At 33.6% G+C, this 12,620-nt stretch overlaps 1 protein-coding gene across 1 annotated transcript in view; it reads left to right on the top strand.

Moving 5' to 3' along the window:
* PCDH15 (protocadherin related 15) overlaps positions 1-12,620 on the top strand; it is a 1,145,650-nt gene that overhangs the window by 1,049,887 nt on the left and 83,143 nt on the right. The gene's annotated exons all lie outside the window — the stretch shown is intronic.

Genomic DNA, 12,620 nt, shown 5'->3' on the forward strand with positions numbered 1-12,620 from the left:
TCAAAAATATCCAGAATTTCAATAGTGGCAAACTAAGCCATATTAAATGCACATGAAACTGTGCACAGAAGTGATATCTGTTAAGTCATATGTATTACAGAAATATCAATGTTTCCAGAAATGGAAAGCTTGAGCCACTATCTATACAACATAAAGTTCATTTTAGTCATTAAAAATATGGGAAATAGCAGAACATTATGAATCAACTATGTTTCAATAAAAATTTAAAATATGGGAAAAATTATCAGGATTTGCTGCTAAATACATTGTCTTCATTTTGTTTATGAGTACAGTTATTGGCCCTCTACACTCTGTTGTTATATAATTGAGGTCAGATCTTCTCTACAGGTTAAGACAGCACAAGTCTTTTTAATATTTTGCTAAAGATTTAGATAGCTGTTGGATTGATTTTATTTATTTTTATCTCTTATAAAAAATGAAAACCTTCTTTTCTTTTGGTGACATGTTCTATTTTGCCAAGTTTAACAAGAAGCCAAACTTACTGGTTGATTATTTTGAGAGAAAAAAAAAGCTTCCCATCCATTAACTAGACAAAAGTAAATTTCAGCATTATGTTTAAATAATAGAAAGAAATATGGGGGAGAGTATCACATAGGAAGATTGTAAATAGGTTGAACCTTCAGAAGTTTTCACTGTCTCAACCTCAGTGGGGTTCTCAATCCTGCTTGGCCTTTCCTAGGTCAAGCTAAACCAGATACAGTGACCTCGTTATTTGTTAATCTGGCAAAAGAGGAGAATTAATGACCCTCCAGGGCCATCTGGCCTTGTCTCTCTGAGAGACTGGCAGAAGAAAAGAGCAAAACACTGAGTTTGAGGGAGGCCATTTATTTAGTGAGTGAGAGAAAGGAATAGCCATAAGAGGCCATGGAAAAAAGGAGTAAAATTTGTGTAGTGATGATCGGTTAGTCAAACGAAAGAAGGCATTTCAGGAAAGGTAGAAAATGGCAAAAACTGCAAACGTTACAGATATTCAAGGAAATTTATGACTAATAAAAATATGTTGGATGACACTTACTTGGGATACACAGTGATATAGCTAATACCAAATAAATAGAGAAAAGGATGAAAAGGAAACTATAATAGATCAAGAATTTCTTGGTTAAATCTACACAATGGACACGATTTAAAAATTTAGTGTATTCTTATTAATACTTATATTTTATGAGACATGCATTTCAGTTTAATTTACATACTATATAAATGTAAAAGCAGAAATAGAATTTTATGTTTCAGACATAAGAAACACAAATTTAGCCTGTCATTCTTTTTAACCATTATTCAAAACAAGTCTAGTAGTCAATTCTTCTCCTGAAGCTAATTCATTTTTTTTATTCCCAGGAACTTTTATAAGTTCAATTAATCAGTCTCGTCCCTGTTTTTCTCCCTCGTGGTATCTTGTACCTAATTAGTTCCCTGTGTAATATCTTAAAAATAATTACAGACAAACAATTTAAGGGAAATCATTATTTTAAATGCTGTCACTTTCAATTTTGAAAGTCTGTTGCCAGTTATTAATTTACGGAATATTCTTGCCATCAAGATTTCCTGATAGAGATTGCTATGTTTATATTTTATTAAAATGCACAAGACAGATACTCTATTCAGTCCAGCAGCTCAGTTTCATTTATGGAAGATTTCTACTAGATGATATTCCATAAATGTTAAGATATACATGAGATTAAAAGAGATAAATGGAAATTCTGTAAAAAATATTTATTAAGAAAAATATTGTAATTCAGAAGATTTACCAATGAAACATCTCAAGATAAAAAATAACCTTAATAGAACAGCAGAGGAAAAGGCAGATATCTAAAAATCTAATATAATAAATTGTTTAAGATGCCTGAATTTGGTATCAGGCAGGCCTGGGTTCCAGATGCATCTTTGATTTTTACTAACCTTTCTAAGCTTTAGAATCTTCAAGATTATATCAAAATAAATATGTCTATACCTCTTAGGGTGTTTGAGAATTTTAAGCAAAATGATGCCTGCAAAGCACTTACCTTATTAGAACACTGTAGACATCCAATAAAAAAGCTATAATAATAATTATTATTGTTTTATTATTATTACTAGCTGTGATATGTTTGAGTGACACTTAAAAATATAGCAATCACATACTAAAAGTGCTTCATTTATTCCTGTAGATTATTCTGTACAAAGGAGTCCACATGTTTCTAAGCTCTTTGTGTAAACAATGGTTGTAGGCTGTGACATGTTAGGAACACAGTCATGACATCTTTTGGAGTCTTTAGATTTGAGTACCATTATCTTGATTGACAGCCAGATAATGTAAATGCAAAAATAGACAACATTTTTCCCAAAAAGAATGGTCAAAATAATGCAATCATCCATGACAACATAGGGGAAAATATGCTAAAATATAATACTTAAGTTTTGCAACACTAAACAGAAAATTTGCAGTTTATAATGTCTTTTGGTACCTTGGGATGGAAAATCCAAACTTTTTCTGTAGGTAGGGAGATATGGTCCCCATTCTCTGATGTGGACTAAATTGGTCTTTCCACCTGTACTTGGAACAGTTATTTGGTTGGAAGCAACAGGAACCACCTCTGACTGATTTATACTAAAAAGAACTTCTCAGTAGAATACTCTGTGACTTGTACAATCAAAGCAAAAGCTGAATAAGATCTAAGAAAGGACAAGAAAAGAGATAAGCTTCAGCAATCTTAATCAGAAACTCAAAACACTGCTTTTGGGGGCAGTATCATCAAGACAGCTGGGATCATGGACTTTGAAGCTCAAAGGTCAAGTGTCTCAGGGGGAGAATCTAATTAGCCTGGGTTGAGACATGTACCCCTGGCCAAGTGTGGAGTGCAGAGCACTGTGATTGACAGTTCCACTAAGAGCACATGGAGTATGGAGGTACAGTAACCCAAGGGGAAAAAGATGGAGTTCAGTGTTCAAAATAAGGGAGGAAGGGGTGTTGGGCAGACAAATCAAGGAAATTCTACTTTACCTTTTCAAAAATCAATTTAGGGCCCAAATGTGGTTGAATGAAATGCTAAGGTGGGCACTGTGGGGACAGGTGTAGAGGAGTGGCATATTACTTGAAATTTATAGTGCTAGATTTCATGTTCTGTCATAATGAAAATTTATTTTCAATTTTTACTATGACTGATGCTTAAAAATTTAAGTATCTGATTACTTGAATTTTTGAAGATTCACAAATTTATGTTGCAGCAAAAAATTATATTTTTCTTATCAGATGTTTTGGAGAAGATTAAATATAACACTTGAATTTAGTGACATATTGCAAGAACTATGAACCTCTACTTGACACATTTTCATTAACTACTTTCTAAGGACTAAATTTAGCCTGTTCATTGCACTAAATTGCTGTAGTTAAATTGCTTCATCTTGTATCGCCTCTACAATTTCTGCAAAAATCTAATTATTAAATATGTTGTGTACCAGATGACTAATGAACTAAGCAAAGATATACAGATAAAGAATAATTAGGTTGTGTATTGCAAGGTCACTTTTCTCTTTAATCACTCCTTTTTTGTTAAGTCTTCACAACTAAATTACATAATGCCTGGGGAAATACCTTCTTACAGATAAGCAAGCAAACAAATAAGCAAATTCATTTGAATTTAGGGGGAAAAATATAGGCTTAACTAGCATCATCCAGGGCTTGTTTATGCAGAAAAAGTAGAGTCACATGGTGTCTCTCCAGACTTTTTAGATACAAGAGATGACATTATGGAAAATGCATAGAAAGGAACCAATGAAGTTTATTTCAATTTTTTTTTTTCATTTTTGTGTATATGATGCTTTAGGTTCCAAGCTTCTAATCATGGCTGGGTCTTTCTGGTGACCAGCGTCCATCCAGGAGCCCGCCAAGAGTCACCTCATTAGAACCAACAGACATTCCTATCACTCATCACTCAGGAAATAACAAGGGTCTTAGGAGCTGTGTGTCAGGAACTAAGGTCAAAGACTAAATGTTAGAACAAAAGATTCTCCTAGTACCTCTACTTACAAGGGGTTTTAGGAGCTCTGTGTCAAGAACCAGGCACAGATATATATAGAGATATATATATATATAAAATAAGAATATATACATAATACTATTATATATGTTATATAATAGTATTATATATAATAGAATTATAAATATATATAATAGTATTTTATATATATATATATATATATATATATATATATATATATATGTAGTGTACTATTATATACACTTTTACATAGTTTGCTCACTTTGCAAATGTTTTGAAAATAGCATGTATGCCAAAACACTTTTTAATTTTTATGGACAACAACTCTAATGCTTTACATTTTTACGGTGATGATAGGCACATATCTGTTCATTATAACATTTAATCACCAAAATAATCCTATCGTTTTTCAACAGATTATAGATAAAGAAGCAGGCCTTTGTCCTTGTCCAAAATCAGTCCCAAAGTACTCAAGTATGTGGAAAAAAATTTTCTCATTTTGAATCCATGGTGTTTCTACTTTGCCTCAAGCTCTCATGAAGTAGAGATGTAGGATATTTTCAGCGAGGGATATATAGAAACACTTCATTGAGCAGTTTTAATCTAAACAGGATTATCTACATAGTCTTTCAACCATTTTCCTGGTACAGCTGAGAAGTTGGCTTGATTGCCCTGGCCCCATTCTATCACTCTATATTCTCAGCCTCCAGGGCACTTATTAAAATTTAGAAAGCTTTAGAAATCCCCTAGTAAAATGTTAGTTTCTTGTGGTTTTAGTCATAGAAGTATATCTAAAAACCTAATACCTAAATATAAATTAAAATCTTATGCTAGTTGACACAAACTGTCCTGCCCCACTCCCCACAAATCACAAACTTTAGAGAGGCTTAAGGATTATGTTGGATTTTTAAAATTACGCAAACTGAAGGAAGGCCTTAAAGTGAAATGGTTAAGAATATGTATTGTCATAGTTTGGGTGAGAATCTTCTGCCTTTTCCTACTTGTGTAATCTTAGACACGTCATTTAATCTCTCCAATCTCTGTTATCTTCATCGATAAAATGTGGCTAATCAATAACACTGTGTTTTTATGGGGATAAATTGAAATAATGCACAGAAAGCATTTAGCTCACTCAATTATTAAGTAATTGGTATTATCATTGTATTACTCTGCTTGGGATGCTATAAGGAAATACCATAGACTACGTGGTTTAAGCAAAATAAATTTTTTCCTCACAGTTCTAGAGGCTAGAAATTCAAGATTAAGGTGTATCAGGGTTGGTTTCTGGTGATACCTCTCTTCCTGGATGGTAGACGACTGCCTTCTCACAGTATGCTCACAGAGGCAGTTGGGTAGAGATAGAGAAACAGAGACAGGGACAGAGACAGAGAGAGACAGGGAGAGAAAGTACTACCTTTCTGATGTCTCTTCTTAGAAGGACACTAGTCCTTTTGGATCAGGGCCCCACACTTATGACCTCATTTAACCTGAATTACTTCCATAATGGTCCTGTCTCAAATTAGGGGCTAGAGCCTCAACATATGAATGTGGGGGAGACAAAATTCAGCCCATAACAACCATTAGTGACCAGAGTCGGTAATGTTGTTTGTACATAAAAGAAAACTACAAAAACTCCAATGTTTGCAGTATCACAGAATTTTGCTTTTCCTAAATTTGTCATCCGTGAGCACTCTAAAACTTTTCTGTCTTCTCTGCATTTTATGTTTTTTAACAAGAGCAGTGATATGCCTGTTGTAGGCAGAACAAATAATCTTCCCTTCTCCAAGAGATGCCCATGTCCTAACCCTTGGAGTTTATTGAATATGTCACCTTTCATGGCCAAAGGACTTCCCAGGTGTGACTAACTTAAGGATTTGAGATGCTGTAGTTATCTTGGGTTATCTAAGTGGCCCCAATGTAATTATGAAAGTCCTTATAAGTGAAATAAGATAGGGCAGTCAGTGTCAGAGTGATGCAGAAGGAGAAGGACTCAATCAGCCATTGCTAGCTTTGACGATGGAAGGGGACTATGAACCAAGGAATGCAGGCAGGCAAATTCTAGAAGCTAGAAAAGGCAACAAAACAGATATACCCCTAGAGCCTCTAGAAAAGAATGTAGACCTGCTCACCTCTTCATTTTAGCCCAGTGATAACCCTCTGCCCTACAGAACTCTAAGATAACACATTTATATTGTTTAATCCACTAATTTACAGAAGCAATAGGAAACTAATATGATGCTTATATTTTCTTTGCATTAAAGAGAAGAATCTTCTACCTGTACTGCTATTAAATACTTTAACATATTATTCAAAATATACTATTTTTTTCTCTTCCTTCAGCAATGCTGTAGGCATTTATAAATCCTTCAAGTCATTACTCATTACTCAGACTGATAACCAAATATAGAAGGGGTGACTGCAATAGTCTGCCCTTAGAATTATCTCTTTATTCAGAAACATTTTATTTGGTTTCTACTGTTTGCTTGCCTGTATTCTAGAAACTGGTGGGAACTGATCTCTGGTCTCTAATGGACAGTTATCTTGTTTTTATTACGAATCTTATTTTTATTTTGAAGAGAGACTTGAGGATGAATTTTAGCCATGTCTGGATATAAAGTCTGGCTCTTCCTTGTAATAGTGACTTAATTTCTTTGTCTCAATATCTTTATCTGAAAAGCAGAAATGACAATCTACTTCATGGATCATTTAAAAGGTTTTAAAGAGATACTGTAAACAGAGAAGCTAATACAAGGACTGTTACAGAGAAACTATTCAAAAAAGAGCAATGCATCTTCCTTTCCTTCTGTCAAAATATGGTAAACCAGAGTTGGCTTATTAATTTCTTCTTGATGGATTCTTTTCTACCTTTTTGGACAAAGCTCCTTTATAGTCTCAAGAAAGAAGAACGTAATGTTTCTTTCTGTGGTGTGTTTGTGTGTGGGAGGGGGTGTCTATGTGTGTTTAGGGACAGGTATGACAATTCAAGACTACCTATGGTGACATTAGTCTCTACAGTCAGTGTACATTTTCAAGTGCTTAGTAAATTGCATTTTCAAGACACAGTCTTTTTGTTTGTTGGCTTGGCTTTTTGTTTGTTTATTTATATAATTTACCAAATTTATCAATCATTGTTTCTGTTTAAATAAAACAACTTTGGGCTTAAATATATGCTTTTGTTTATGACTATGTGTCAAAAATACAAAGTTCATTTAATGTTCTATTCAAACATAATTATTTTCTCTCAGCTATGATTCTAAATTTTAAGATAAAATGATTCTTTATAGGCTTGTAATGTCCACAGAATATTTTTACATCAAATACTGTATAGTGTGTGTCTTTCTCAAAAACTGTTGACTTTTTAAAAAAAGTTCTTCATAAATTTGTAGTCCTGTCATGTAAACAAAAGTATGGATAATTAATATGGTACTTTTACTGTCTTCCAACAGTATTTCATACTATTTAAATTCTTCTATTTGCAGTAAAAATATATGTATTTTTCCATTACATTATTCGATATTCCATATATAATATCCCACGTGAAAAAAATTTCTTTTATAATTCAATGCTAGAAATTATTATTTTTTTACATTTCATGGTATTAATATTCTTCCTCATTCAGATAAAAATAATAATAATAATAATAATAATAATAATACTTTCTCTCTCCTACCTCGAGAGTCAGGAAGCTCTGAGACATATTTGAAATAGTGACGCCATCATGTACTGTATTTAGTGCTTTACATTTATTCATTCATTTTACCATGTTGTTGCTGAGAAACTTTAACTCAGAAAGGGTAAGTAACCCATGTAAGGTCACACCATGTACATGGAGTATTACTGGCATTTGACCCAGGCTCTGGCTCCATAGCTTGTGCTTAAATTTGTTTATTTCCCAGTTTACAACTACAGCAGTTTTATTGGTCCTTATGGCTCCTGTATTAAACTGCTTTTGTGGAAAGAGATGGAGTTTAATAGATACAAATGAATTAAAATAGTGTTTGTTTATTCTGAATGGAAACATACTGAGCTAAAAGTCATCATCGTTCCCGTTGCAAATGCTTCTAAATGCATCAATGTGGTCTCATAGCATTAGCACAAAATGCTGGCAATGCCAGTGAAAAGAAATAATATTGCATTCTTAGCTTCTGTTTTGTTGGTTACTGTTTACAGGGAAACTTAGTTTATTAAATTTTCCTAATGGGAAAAATACGTTAATATAGACACAAAGCCAAACTTTAATTAATATTTAGAATATTACTCCCCTGATTATCTCCTCATCACTATAGTTGTAAAATTGTCAGTGTCGTCATTTTCTTCACTAAAAGACTTAGCTAAAAATCAAGTGTATATTATAGTAATCTGAGTGTAAGTTTTTGAAGCCAGTAGTTACATGCAGTTATTTCTTTAATTCAGTTATTAACCTTTCAGCCAACACATATACAAAAATGTATGTTTTAGATACAAGCAATTAAAATCATGCAAAAACTAATTAAATCAACATCAAAGCTAAATTAGAAAACTACTAAAATGAACCTCAAGATATTGTCTCTCTTGCTGCTTAACTACTTAAAATAAGCATTGTATATAAATATGACTAAGTACAATTCCTGCAGAGCAAAAAGCTGAGAGATAAGAAACAGTGACTTTTCTCATTCTAACATACTTAATAACTTATTTTTCAAAAGATCATGTAAATATATTATATTCCTAATTCCATCTAATGAACACACTATAACACATTTCTTCTATACTTTTTTTTCAAACTCTATTTTCTTAGTGAATAACTGTCTATAAACCCTTTAGTAAGATCAGATTACATGCTTATCTCAGATGATCCTTTTGTTCTTAAACATTACTTTATCTATAGAAACAGTCATTTATCTGGCATATAAACTAAGGCAGAGGAACAGAGAGGAAGTTAACAATAGTGTAAGTACCAAGAATCTTCAGGGTAATTCCAGACAGCCCACGGAATTATGAATGGTTTTAGATTTAGTATTTTCCTAATATTAAACTTTAAAAAAAGTCTGTTATCTTTAAGAGAGATATCCTTACTCTTAACAACAACATGCGGTTGCTTGGCACTATGATTTTTTAAGGGCTTAAATATGTATCATCTCATTTCTTTTATAGGGATAAAATACAGTGATTCATTCTATTTAAGCAAATATCGGGTAGGGGATTGGTAGCAATTTTAGTCTAATTCAACATTTATTAAACACCTACTGTGTAGAAGTCATGGTGCTTCTAAAATTTAGTTTGCCAGTAAAGCACATACAAAAATAGTATTAAAGGAAAAATAGCATAAAAGATATTTGTGTGTGTGTGTGTATGTGCACTTTAAAGAGGATCTAACTTTGATCTCTTGGCACCAGCAAAGTAACAAATATGTAACTCTGGTATTCCAAGCATTTTTTTGAAAGTTCTGTGCAATAGAACCACATTATGATACAATTAAAAAAAAAAAAAATCTATGTAATATGTTAGACCACAAAGAATATTTAACAATAAGAAAAACACCGTCCTTGGCTTCAAGGTTTTACAGTCTAATCTAGTGTATGTTTTCTATCAGACTAAGCTCCTGTATTCCCAAATAATAGTCAATATTTCTTTGATGTTTATATGCTAGTAATAATTAGAGATATGGTTGGAGTTCACAGCATACGGATTGAGGGAATGTCAGGAACAGATGCCAACAGGCAGTGACAGGGGTGGAGGTGAATGGGGTTGAAACCCTGACTTTAAAGAACGCAGTGAAGATGGCAATGACCAATGTTTGATCAAATAATTGCAGCCCATTTTGATTGAGTCCCATATCGAAGGCATGTGCACGTAAATGGGCTCAGGAGAGGGCATTGTTATATATTTACACACACTTTCCATTTTATCTTTATTCCTCTAGCCAATCTCTCTCTCTCTCTCTCTCTCTCTCTCTCTCTCTCTCATTTTAACTAGGGTTTTTCAACCTCATCACTATTGACATTTTGGGCTGGATAATTTTTTGTCGTAGGGGTTTGTCCTGTTCATCACTGGATGTTTCTCAGCATCTCTGGCCTCTACCAACTAAATTCCAGTAGCACTCCCCCCACTGCCCCACCCTCTGTAGTTATTACTACCAGAAATGTCTCTGGATGGGCAAAATCAATCATGGTCTAGAACCATTGCTTTAACTCCTTGGAACATTATTCAGAAAGTATTTTATGAGAACCTGATGCAATGCAGGCAGTAGGTTGGTCATGTGGATAGAAGAAACAGATTCATCTTGAGAATAATCAGAGTTCCCTAAGAAGAGAAAACTAACTGTACAGAATTAATTATTAAAAGTAAAGGAAAGGGAAAAATATCCAAACCAAATTTCGTCTTGAAAAACATAGAGTCAAGTTAAAGTTAATGGTATTTTGACTCTCAGTTACTCTTCTGAACATTTTTCACCTTGTTTAGGATGTCTAACATAGAACAGAAGATGTATTCAAGGAGTTTTATATCCTGACTTGTATTTCCTTTTCTGAGCTTTACTTCTTAATAGTTCTATTTTCTCTTTCTTTAAACTAGTAAGTCCCAGGAATGTAGCTCACATTTCCTTGCCTCAAGGGTCACTTCTGGAACTTCCTGACTCAACCCAAAGGTACTGGCCAAAGAGAAGTTTCTCTCATACAAAACTGGAGAAAAAGAATGTCAGTGAAGGAAGGGAAATGAGGCACTGGGCCCCAAAGTGCATAGAAGGATACAATGTCTTTTAACCAAAACACTTGCCAAGCAATCTTTCATCCAGTTTATAATTTCCTTCATCCCCTGTGGTTCTCTTTGGAAGGCTGTCATTGTCTCACCCAACCATAGGGGAGACTGCAAGAGGGTATTAGGTCATCAAGCACTTGTGTTGTCCTTCTCACAGTATTCTCTGATCCATTTTATCAACACCACTTTCCTTTCTCCCCCACCCACCCTGCATCTTTCTTTCTTGTTCTATGCTTCATAACTGCCTTAAAAAATGATATAATATGGAGGGAAAAAAAAGATTCTGCAAATACTCAAGGAGGTAAATAGTAGATTCCCTTAAACGAATTTAAATGAGAGTTGCTTCCAAGTTTCTGCCTTAGAAATAATCAAAACCCAAATTAGGTGAAAGCTCATGATACAGTCCTTAGTCCTTACACACACCTAGTGAAAGTGTATGAGCCTCAGAAATCTGTGGTGTCATGGACATTGTATGTTAATGAATCAGAAAATCTAAGTGAATGCTATTCTAGTGATTAAACTATAGGGGTACTTTAATTATTTTTGGATGGCCAACATTTATTTTATGTTCCTTAATTAGATACATCACAATTTCCACCCTCCTGCTTTATTCAAGTATAATTGACAAACTGTATATATTTAAGTTGTACAATGTGGTGTTTTGATATATATTGTGAAATGATTACCACAAGTTAGTTTTCACATCCATCACCTCACATTTGTGTCCTGTTGTGTGTGTGTGTATGTGTGTGTTTGGTGAGAACATTTTAAATCTATTCTCTTAGCAGATTTAAGTACATAGTACAGTATTATTAACTATCATCACCATGCTGTGCTTTAGATCCTCAGTTTTAGTTTGACTTACTTTTTTAAAAAGATTATCAAATTAGCTCCTTTGATTCCAGAAGTTAAAAATTGCTACTAAGATGCAAATGGGTTTCAATTTGGATGAACTCTGCTGGTGGCTGACCAGGGTGCAGTTTGAAGCCCTGGTACTGTAGGATAGAGAAGCATAGTCCTAGTCTATCATTAACCTTACTTCCCTGCTGGTACGCTTCTTTGTTGACCTAGTAAGCCTTTCTTTTTGATTCTAGCTTCTCCAGTTCAGGAATGGTGGGAAAGAGACCAATAGGGGAGAAACTAAATGAGTAGCAGTAGGACAGGTGTAAAACCTTGTGGTTAACTCTCTTGTCTCCCTGACCTTTCCCAAGTTAAACAAAAAGGAGCCTCTTTCTAAATTCTTACTAGGACAATGAAGATTATTCATTCATTTAATCAACACATATATTATACACCCATGATCCACCCACTGTGCTAGTAGGTTGGTATGAATTAGTTATAGCTGAGGATACGATAAAGCAATAACATCTGGGTGTGCCTGATAGTTTGTAGATCAATTGCCGTATATTTGATCCTATTTGAAATGCATTAGAAAAGTTTACTTAGATAATACATCAAAATACTTATGTAATTTGAATCTACTTTTTGCAAAACGTTTACCACTTATTCCTCATTTTATCTGGTTTGTAAGTTATTTTCATTTATTAGATTCTTTGTAAAGGGTCATTCGTGAACTAGTAAAAAGTACTACATTTTTCCTTAAAAGTGTGATGATTGAGGGAGTGAGATTTTAACATGTGGTGATGAAATGTATTCTTTGTGGTATATTTAATGTGGTTTAAATTACAAAGCCCAGTATTTATAAGTCATACAATAATCATCTCTCCAGTTACATCTTTTCCAATGAATGCTAGATAGCCTCTAACGCACGCTAAAATGTGTCTTCGCCTTGTGGAAATAAGCACCTCACTCAAACATTGTTTACTTCTAATCGTAATATATATATATATATACATATACATATATATATATATATATATATATGTA

Source organism: Eschrichtius robustus, chromosome 7 (assembly GCF_028021215.1).
Source record: "Eschrichtius robustus isolate mEscRob2 chromosome 7, mEscRob2.pri, whole genome shotgun sequence".
In the NCBI taxonomy this organism is placed as follows: domain Eukaryota; kingdom Metazoa; phylum Chordata; class Mammalia; order Artiodactyla; family Eschrichtiidae; genus Eschrichtius; species Eschrichtius robustus.